Raw genomic sequence first — 9,619 nt, forward strand, 5'->3', positions numbered from 1 at the left:
CGTAGCCGAGCGACACGCCTACAGGACGCTATGATCCCCGTATCGTTTTATAATTCTTCGCCCCTCTCTCTGTATTTCTCCTTTATAGTCGCGGTCAACTCTTGACACGACTGAAACAGGTTGCCTAACTTAAGAACTTCACTAGCGATACATAGAAAACACGTTACTAAAAAAAAAGAGAGAGAGAGAGAGAACTGGCCCCGGCCGAGCTCGTCTGCATTCTTATTCCGACGTATGCGAACATCTCATTCGTCTCCCGTTTCTTTCCAACCTTTGTTTCAGCAATGCTAGCGGGCCATGGTTGCTGCCGACCGAGAATTTAGCGCCTTGAATATCGTATAATAGCTTTTGAATTACCCCCATTCCATGCAAAAACATTCTTTCTCCGATGTGCTAAACGCGTTTTCTCGCGATGTCAGTTTTCGACTGAGGTACCGCAAAGTGGGCGCTTCACCGCTTTCGCTAATTAGAAATGTGGATTGCTCGAGAAGGAAGCTTTGTCTCTGCGACAAAGCTTCCTTCTCGAGCAATCCACATTTCTGAATTAGCTTCGCTAATCTTCACTTTAATGCAACTAACGCACTAACACTGTCCTTCAGTTGTCCACAAAGGACCCTTACTAACGCAAAAACCAAAAATCTGCTGCGTAAATTGCGCGTTTCAAACTACACGAAGAATCGAGCTTATTTCTTACTTCTAGCACGCACGCTCTAAGCGGTACTAAAACGCTGCTGTCTGATGAATACACGTGCGAGACACGCTCCAACGCTTAGCTTCTTTGTGTCCGAGCATGACAAAGGGACAGTAGCTACACTTCCTAAATCGTGCGGTTAACAGCGGCTCCGCTAAATAACGCATCTTACTTCCAAAGAAAAAAAAATCTCGCGAACACTTATAAAAGTTCATTGCTGCTTAAGCGCGCCCTACAGGTTTCTAACAAACAACCTAGACTTGGCGGTGAAAGCGTATCTAAGAAAATGAATCCTATCTGCGAAACAAAAACACGACATATCTAAAAAACAAAGTTCCCGAAACTTACGCGCTCGGAAATCGTTTCCACAAACCGCACTCGAGCTGGGCGCTCTCGGAAAGCTCCTGTCACACATGCCAACCCAGGCATACAAATTCTGCGTATGTAATTCCAGTCGCTGCAGAGCCCCGATACCTTTCGTACTGTCCACCTGCCTTTCCGGCATTGCCCTCGGAACGCACTGCTTGGTATGACTACGTCGCGTCGCCTGACCACCGCGTTCTCCACTGTCAGAGCGGCTACACCTCGAAAAAAAAAATGGCAGTGGCTTAGCTCGGCTATGCCAGAATGTACGTAGCAAAATCTAAGGCACAGCATGGTTACACTGTAAAATAATTTACACCCCTAAGGGTTTTTTTCGGTGTCTATAACTAACCCCCTAGCACCCTTGAAAAAGGTGGGTTCTATAGGGAATTACACCCTTATGATGGTTATTCTATATTCCAATAACACCCTATCCCTTGAGGGTGTTTTGAACAACATATTACCCTTCGACCCACGGGGTGTAAGGGTGCGATCAGGAATATATTACCCCTTCACCTATCGGGTGTAATGAGCAATATAATAACCCTTGAAGTATGGCATGTGGATGCGGGTTGATATGCACTTCATTGTTTGTTTCGTAAGTCCACAGTCAGGCTAGCACACAGAAATGTTATGTATGGTGTGCATACAATAGGTAATGTGTTTCCAAACGCACGGCATAGCAACTTTGAGAGAAAACACATAATCATGTGTGATGGTCCCATTTACCACAGACACAGAGTGACTGCATGGAGGGTCATTTATTCTAGCCTCCTGTACAATATTTAGAGCTTGCACTATGCCTTGTATGTGGTGACAAGTCTTGTGGCCGTTCTACGGTGAAGAACAGTCTCATTCAAACCAAAGTTCCAGGGCAGAGGCGAGGATGATGATGCCTTTGTGTAGCTGCATTCCAATGTCCTAAGGCGAGCCATCATAGATGAAGCCATTTCTTCACTGATCGCTGTAGCCATCTGCTTCTTTTCTACCTGCAAAATGATTTGTTGCAATTTAATGTCAGGAAAAGTACACGAAACATGACAAGCTGTGCTTCCCTGCATCATTCACTTTAATATTTCAAGATCACATGAAGAGCAGGTTAAAGAAACAAGCACAGATAGTGCTTACTTCCAAGAAATCGTTATTTCGAAAGAATAAGGCATTCAATCTGCCACATCATGAATGTAGGAGAGACAGGCTACAGAATTACATGAGGGCAATTCAGAAATTATTGCCTCCAAGCCCACTACTTTGCCAATATTACAGCAAACATTTTGAACTCTATCATTTATGCACTTATGTTTAAGCTATCGAATGTCACTTGCCTCGCCTCCCTATCTCTTCTCGTTCCAAAGTAATCGAGCAATGCATCGCATCCAGTGGTGATGTCCGGTTGAAACAGTGGGCTGTAATTGAATTGAATTTCTCACTGCGGAACGTTCTGCGCCCTTCAACATTCATTGCCATCTGAAAGCAGTTTACGGGGATGCTGGTGTTGAAGTCAGCATTGTGCGTAGGTGGGCAAGTACTGAGAAACATCAAAATCCAGCCGCATCAAATGTCCAGGATCAGCACCGAACTGGACGGCCCACAACGGCTTCTTATGAGGATCATCAACATCAGGCAAACGAGTTGAATCAGGTCAATCGTAGGATCAAGCAACACCAGATTGCAACAACACTCGCCATTTCCGTTGGCTCAGTGAACCACATCATTAACGACCTGCGTTACAAGAAGACTTGCGCTTGTTGGGTGTCACGGTAACTGACAACTGACATGAAAAAGTCCAAGCATAGCCAACAAGTTGAATTCTTCTTGTAACCCAGGAGGTTTTTAATTATGTGGTTCACTGAACCAATGGAAATAGCGAGTGTTGTAGCAATCTGGTGTTGCTTGATCCTACGATTGACCTGATTCAACTCGTTTGCCTGATGTTGATGATCCTCATAAGAAGCCGTTGTGGGCCGTCCAGTTCGGTGCTGATCCTGGACATTTGATGCGGCTGGATTTTGACGTTTCTCAGTACTTGCCCACCTACGCACAATGCTGACTTCAACACCAGCATCCCCGTAAACTGCTTTCAGATGGCAATGAATGTTGAAGGGCGCAGAACGTTCCGCAGTGAGAAATTCAATTCAATTACAGCCCACTGTTTCAACCGGACATCACCACTGGATGCGATGCATTGCTCGATTACTTTGGAACGCGAAGAGATAGGAAGATGGGTCAAGTGACATTCTATAGCTCAAACATCAGTGTATTAATGATAAAGAGCCAAAATGTTGGCAGTACTACTGGTAAAGTAGTGGGTTTGGAGGCATTACTTTCTTAACCGCCCTCATATTACAGCAATAATGCTGTGCAGTTTGTTTTTGTGTGTGACATTTGACCCAAAACTAGAATTTAGTGATCTTAGGCTTCTAAATTCACCTCACTGGTGTGCTCTTGATCCCTAATTGTCATGGTGGTTGCTCTGCAAATGTTTATCAAGCATGGTTCCTCTAAAATATTTGACACAATTATTTGTAACATATTCAACGAAAATTTTAATATGTTAGTTGAGAGCATTACTTGTTTCGTTTTCCTGTTGTTCTCTTTATACTAAGCATCACTAAGCTGACCTTTATTTTTTCTTAATCTCTGACTTACACAGTGGCTGGTAACAACCCCTCTGTCAGAACTATTTGGCATCTCTACTACAAAGAAGCCCTACCTACACCTTCTGACATCATCTTAGCCATCTCCACTAAGCAAGCACATAATCCTGCTGGTATTTTTATTACAGAGGTTTTCCCTAAAGATCTTCCAAGCAAGAACACTTTAGCATTTGATCATTTAGATGCTTTTAACTGAAACAACACAGTGAATCCATCATGCTTAACAGAAGTTTAGCTATTTTAATCAAAGCACAGTTAAAGCCTTTCATGTATGAAGTTTGTGATCTGCTTTCACTTGATCTTGCTGGTTATATGATTGTGAGTTACACTGAGATCAAACATTCTAATGGCCAACATCTTTCATCTGTGAAGCGCAGAAAACTTTAGTGCACTTGTCAGTGTTGTTACGGCATTCTTATATGTGATGATTAGGCTGCTGGCTGTTTAGCACTGTAGTAGGATTGTACAGGGTGATCATTTTTAAGTTTTATGGAATTTTAAAAAATGTCCTGCGGCAGATGGCATAATTCTTGTCCTTGAGCTAGATTATTTGAAGAGGTGGACATTACTAGCATGAGAAATCGAAACACATGCTCAACTAAATAAAAAATCACTAATTAACTTCGTAACTAATTATATTACTGCACCTATTGCAATTTATTAATTGTAGCCAGTGAGCTTGGAAGACATATGCATTTGAACTTCCAGAATGACACCAGTTTAGGAATATTTCCCTTATAAAGACCAATACACAAGGGTGTTCCCGTTACTTTTGTACATCAGTGCATAAAAGCACATTTCGTTAAAAAAGTAAGTGGAACAACAGTGCATTTTTACAGCAAGTTTGATGGTGCATATCTCCAAACTGACGCCATTCTGGAAATAAATTCCAAGTAGATACACCTTGTAATGTCACTTGCTATGATTCGTAAGTTACAATATGTGCCCCAGATATGTGGTGGCGCTGGCAAACACTCCCAGGGTTCTACTAGGAAACATAAATACCCAAGAAAGTGATGGGGAAACGGCGCCCGCAGTAGCTCAATTGGTAAAGCATCTAACGCGTAATGCGAAGACATGGGTTCGTTCCCCACCTGCGACAAGTTGTTTTTTCATCCACTTTCATTTCCATTTATTTATCGTTTCTTTATTTACCCTAACTTGTCCCTTGGTGTCAGTGTTTGCTGGCTTCTTAGGATATGATTAATAAACATCGGGTTCATCGGTTAAGCAGCTTTCTTTTCGTTTATATTAGCTATAATGTAATTCATTCGAAAGATAATAAAATTTTCTAATTAGCTTGATATGTTTCGATTTCTCGTGCAAGATATATCTGCCTGTTTGAATGTTCCTGCTCAAGGACTATAATTATGCAATATGCAACAGGGCTATATTTAAAAATTCCACAAAACTGAAGATCATCACCTTGTATAAAAACAGTGTGAATTTAAAAACAAGCTTCAGTGAACCTTATTGAATCAGCAAATGGCCAGTGTAACTAGTCTGATCATCCTGGAAATCTTTTGTAGCTTATAAGCATAGTGCATTTCAATTCCACATTTAGGAGTGCAAATTTTTCTTGAAGTCAGCTTTTTCTTTTTAACAGCTAGCATCCCTGCCAGTTTGCTTAAACATAATGTTGCATGACTTCAACAGTACTGCACAATCAGACTTTTTTCTGCTCACAGTGTCTAGTGATGTGTCTTTAGCAGCTGAAATAATTAATGTTCATGCAGATAAACATCAGAAAACATTGCAATAACTGCCAAGAAAATGCAATCATGCGTTTTGTTTACAAAAGAGCATGTGCTCTACCTTCTGCCAGGTTTGTTCTCCATGTCAGGCTAGCACGGAACTTGCAAGAGGCACCTTTTGCATCCATGAAGATATTTTATGAGGTTATGGTGGTGTCGAAACATGATATAAACCATAACACTTTAAACTATTTTATGAAACAGTTATTTGTACAAAGATAGAAAAGGCACCAATTTTGAATTTATCACATTTGGTTTAGAGTACCATAGTATAAATGGCCCAACTAGTACAGGTACGCAAATGGGCTAGTTGGTACTGGTCGATGACGTTAGACAATGTGAACACGACAAAGGATGGAGAAAGAGGCGATAGCATTTGTTCCATTTCTCGCCACTTTTGACGTCCCTTGTACAAGTCTGCGCTGTCGAACATTGTGGATCAACTAGTACAGTCTGAAAAAAATATGTCATGAAAGAAAACTTGGCTTTCAACCTCGACAATTCTGCCTGTTAGGTATTATGGTTTCTTTAGAACTTATTTCTTTATACAAAGTCAGACCCATCAAGTAAAGCTCGCTGAGAAAGAAATGAAGAACAGCATCAACACCTCTCGAGGCACATGCATCAAAGGAGTCAGAGCATCATACACATTACCTTTAAGTGCAAGAGTATTCTCTTTCTTAGGCAAACTGCATATCTAGTTTCTTAAAGCCTATATATTTATTTGCCGCAGCTATGGGAAGATCACAAGGTGGAAAAGATGTGTTGGTGCAATTTCAACTATTATGTACAACAACAAAAGGTAAAGCACAGGAAGTCTCACTGCTCCTCTGTCTAAATGACATTCAGTTTCATTTGTCATGTCCACTCCTATCCTAATGGCAGCAGAAACAGGAAGACAGCAGCGTGGTTCAGAAAGCAGACGAAGGAGCTGATATCCTAGCTGACATAAAGAGTAAAGAAGGGAGCTGGTCAGGCCATGTAGTGCAGACTTGAGACATTCACTAGCGCGAAAAAGACAACGGACGACAGCTAGAAGCACACAGGACAGAACTCTAGGCTTCAACTGAAATTTTGGCTACACAGAAACATACGATTCAGGGGATGCGACCTCGACGCATGGAAGCAACATTTATCTTTCCTTTTCCCTGCCTGACACAGGAGGTATCGGAGCAAATCGATGGGCAGGTTCATTTCGAGATACGAACACTCTTTTTTGGCGAGAGCCAGGGAAGGGGTGCTTACACACCTATCACCCGCTTTTCGATGCGAAGTGCTTCGAATATTTTCATGTCGACCTGCATCTAGAGCCGCCTGGGCAGATGAGTGCTTTGAAACTGCTCAGTGCATGAGCACTTACAGCAATGATTGGCCAGATGGCCACCAGCCATGACAGCTGCCCTATCTTTGTTCCCCCAAGCGGTCGTTTAAACACCGACCTGTTTGGCTTGAGGAAACATAGGGCAGCTTTGAGTGCCTTGGTGGCTGGTGGCCACATGGCCAATCATCGCCATACGTGCTCATGCACCGAGCAGTTTCAAAGCAATCGTGTGCTCAGACAGCTCCAGAAGCAGGTACATAGGGAAATATATGAACCACTTTGCATCAAAAAAGAGGGGAATAGGTGTGTAAGCACCCGTCTCTGGCTCTTACCAAGAATGTTCGTAAGTAAAATTAACCTGTTCATAAATTTGTTCCGATAGCTCCTTTGTTGTTTCTGTCCGTCGGCATTCTGTGCATTCCATGTTTCTGTGTAGCAAAAATTTCAGTTGAAGTTTAGAGTTCTTCCTTATGTGCTTCTTGATGTTGTCTTTTTCACGCTAGTTATTGATGTCTCAAGTCTGCAATGAGCACCAACTAGCCAAAGTGCCTTCTTAAACCATGTAATACATAGGGCATATAACCGGTGGACACATTCGAGTTACAGAATGGATGCCAAGAGAAGAGAAGGGTAGTCAAGGACGGTAGAGAAGTAGACTATGATGAAGTCAAAAAATTTTGCAGGCTTCACTTTGAATCAGCTAGCGCAAGACAGGGGTAATTGGAGCTCAATGGGGGAGGTCTTCATCCTCCTGTAAAAAATATGTAGGCCAATTGTGATGAAAAAAGTATACCTGTCGGTTCAGACATCTTCACTGTCTTTTCAGCAATGTGTAGGCCCAAGACAGCCAGTCGGTTCCCATGCAATTGCTTCATGCTGACTGTAACTGCATGGGCACAAGAAAACAACCCACCATTAATACCACCCGAGATTGACCACTCAATAAAAGAACCTCTCAAAACAGCAAATACAATTAAGCATTTACCAGCTTAATAAATACATATATAAAGGCCAAGAATAGTTACAATAACCATACCCTTTATAACTAGACATTAAAATAAGGTAGTGAAACGTACTCTAACCGTAGGACGCTCAGTGCAATTCATTTCAGAAATACTGTTGACAACTGACAGGACGCCTTAGGCAGGGTTCAGTCACACAACAAGAAAACAAATAGTAGTAGTAATAAGCACGCCTGCGTGAAATCAAGAAACGAGTTCAAGGACGAGAAAAAAAATGATTAGGCTCGGTGTGCTTATTTATATAAAAAGATAAATTTATAAACAAATAGCGCAACCATGCGTTCATCCGCAACAGCACAAGAGCTTCTAGAACAAACGAGCACAACTTAAAGCGAAGGATAAGTACATAGCCGGGACGGTCGTGGTTCTTTTGTTTTGCATTAGTTCTAGTCATGAAAGCACAAGCATTGCAAGCTGCCTGCGCCATTACCTACCACGGGACCTCCGACAAAAAAAAAAGAACAATAACAATTGAGTGAAAGTACGCAAGCGACATTTAATACGGTTGTCACACTGCATACTTTTGGCCGCGATCGATCCTGATTGGAATCGAATTTCTGGAGGCGTTTGGCCTCGTTGCACAATCGGCGGACGGGAGCCAATCGCGGTCGAAAATTTCGATCCAGAACAGGCTCAATCGTGATCGAAAGTGGCCGTGTGAGACCGGTATAAGTATGCGCCCATCTTTAGTAACAGAATGAACTAATTAGCCAAACAAAAGTATTATTTACCTGCCTGCGCCGGATACTGACGCGTAGCAGTACTTAATTCTCTACAACTCTAGTTGAGGACACGTGAACAATGAAACATTCATTCTTTTTTTCTTTTTCACATTCGGTGCCCATAGGCTACGCCTGGAGTACATATACTACACTCGCATCCAACACACCTTGCGCTGTCCTTTAAATAAATTGCGCGAAGATTACTACCACAATGACGCACCATAAAAACGCGACGCTGAACGTGGCTACGTACGTACCTTTTATATGAGCAGTTCATGCGCCTTGCAAAAGGCCCTCGGTTTGAAGGCGGAGCGCTGCCACGATGTGTACTGTGGGCACACCATTTCGATTACGTAGTGGATGGACGATGTTGACGATGGATTCCGCCGAAAAACAAAACGTCCACTTCATCACTGTTCAGGCCGAATGGAAGATGTTTTCTCCGTCGCCACGAATGACGGCCGTCGTAGGCGTAGTAAACACACTGTCACAAAGAAACACCGATGTCGTAGGCCGCTGCTGCCCTTCTTTCTCACGCACAATCACGTCGTCTTCACTCCGGACGCTCACTTCGCGTCGATGAGCACAAAAGTACGCGAGAACAACGAGGTGGTACAACCTAAACGCAGCAAAAAACAATCTAATTACTCACAACTTCAAGAATGTCACGGAGAACACACATGCACCCGACGGCCCGCCGCGAGCCGTAGGAAATGACGTAGCGGCGATAGCGGCGACACCCGTCGGGGGAAGTTACTTCAATTTCGGTTTCGTTTTCAAGGCATAAAAACAAATATTCTTTTAAACTACGTGTGTGTATTACTTTCAAAGCTATTTATTTTACGCTACCTCTAAGCCATTTTCTGTGTTTACGGGTAGTTTCACTGGAAATTTATTCCCAGAAACATGGGCTGATATCAAATCAAATGGGTCAAAGGTGGGCTGGTAACTGCGTGTAAGTGAATTTATTTCTCGATGCTTTTTTTTTTGTTTGTTTGCTTGGACGTTCATCTGTAAAGAGACGTGGCCCTTCCTGATTTTATAAGATGCAGAGGTACTTGCGAGTCTGTCTTTTCTTTTATGCGCAGA

The 9,619-nt window shown here is 42.5% G+C and overlaps 1 long non-coding RNA gene across 1 annotated transcript; it reads right to left on the reverse strand.

Moving 5' to 3' along the window:
* Positions 1 to 1,565: 1,565 nt before the first annotated feature.
* LOC135915649 (uncharacterized) lies at positions 1,566 to 9,223 on the reverse strand. Its single transcript, XR_010568700.2, has 3 exons — positions 8,788 to 9,223; positions 7,580 to 7,672; positions 1,566 to 2,043 (listed from the first exon to the last, which is right to left on the reverse strand). It is a non-coding gene; the product is annotated as an uncharacterized lncRNA (long non-coding RNA).
* Between the last annotated feature and the right edge of the window lie 396 nt (positions 9,224 to 9,619).

Source organism: Dermacentor albipictus, chromosome 2 (assembly GCF_038994185.2).
Source record: "Dermacentor albipictus isolate Rhodes 1998 colony chromosome 2, USDA_Dalb.pri_finalv2, whole genome shotgun sequence".
Classification (NCBI taxonomy): Eukaryota; Metazoa; Arthropoda; class Arachnida; order Ixodida; family Ixodidae; genus Dermacentor; species Dermacentor albipictus.